We start from the raw sequence: 1,258 nt of genomic DNA, 5'->3' as shown, positions 1-1,258 counted from the left end.
TATATATATATATATATATATATATATATAAACACACACTCACACATACACACACCCACACCTATTTGAATGCATATATCTATGTATTTCAGAGAAGATATCTCTGCGGATTCATGCAAAAAGAAACCAGTTTATAGCTAGCTTATCAAAAATAATTAATTTATACGTTGGCCAAGAAGTGTATTTAACGTAAAGGAATTTATGAAAAATAGTATAAATTACAGGCAATATTCTTGCATATTTTCTATCAGTAATTTTTTTATTTCACAGATCAACGAATATTACGAAGGCAATATGTCTGCATCTGACTTTGATTACAAATTTATATCACATTTAGTATCATATAATTATATACACAAATACATGTATGTACACATTCACACGTCTTTATTTATAGTTATTTGTAATTAAATTTAGATTAAACATACTAATATCCCATGCCCTTTAATGATGCATCAAATTCTCCCAAAATTCCCAAACTATAGATCCTCTTCCAATTCAGTCTTTATTCATGCATATCATCATCTCACTACTGCAAAATCGATGCAACATCCGTCCTCTCTTCCGTTCAGGTTTGGCTTGCTTGAAATAGATACCAAATCTTTCTCAAATTGCACAATACCCAGTGCCGGATTTAGGACAAATGAGTCCCTGTGCTAGTTTAGTTACGAGGCCGCTTACATGGACTGTTAGACATACATGCTCAGGAAATTCATCGTACAATATTGCGTGGGGGGGGGGGCAGGAAGATGCCCCTCGGTCTGGTCAACGAGACCCTATGCTTAAGCACACCTAAGCACGGTGGTAAATCCGGCACTGACAATACCGCTATAAAATTGGAGAGGATATCATACATTAATGTGGTCTACCTTCGCTACACTTAAAAACGAATAGCCAGAATTGTTATAGTAGGAATTGCCTTCGTTTTCTTTTACTTGTTTCCCAACCATGTTGGGGCAATGCCTTGAAGGAATTTAGTCGAATACATTGACCAAAGTAGTTTCTTAAAGCTGGGTACTTATTCTATTGTTCTATTTTAAGAAGCCACTAGGATACGGGGACATAAAGACACACCAACACCGGTTGTCACCAGTAGGGTGGGGAAAAATATATATATATATACGACAAACTTCTTTCAGTTTCCCTCTACCAAGTCCACTCACAAGGCTTTTATCGGCTCGAGGTTGTAATAGAAAACACTTGCCCAAAGTATCACGTACTGGTACTGAAGGACTGAATCTGAAACCATGGTGTTGGG

The 1,258-nt window shown here is 36.4% G+C and overlaps 1 long non-coding RNA gene across 2 annotated transcripts in view; it reads right to left on the bottom strand.

Moving 5' to 3' along the window:
* The window catches only part of LOC106872775 (uncharacterized), a 141,168-nt gene that overhangs the window by 1,487 nt on the left and 138,423 nt on the right, over positions 1-1,258 (bottom strand). The gene's annotated exons all lie outside the window — the stretch shown is intronic.

Source organism: Octopus bimaculoides, chromosome 1, assembly GCF_001194135.2.
Source record: "Octopus bimaculoides isolate UCB-OBI-ISO-001 chromosome 1, ASM119413v2, whole genome shotgun sequence".
In the NCBI taxonomy this organism is placed as follows: Eukaryota; Metazoa; Mollusca; class Cephalopoda; order Octopoda; family Octopodidae; genus Octopus; species Octopus bimaculoides.
The sequence above is the reverse complement of the archived record's forward strand: the minus strand, read 5'-3'. Positions and strand labels throughout refer to the sequence as shown.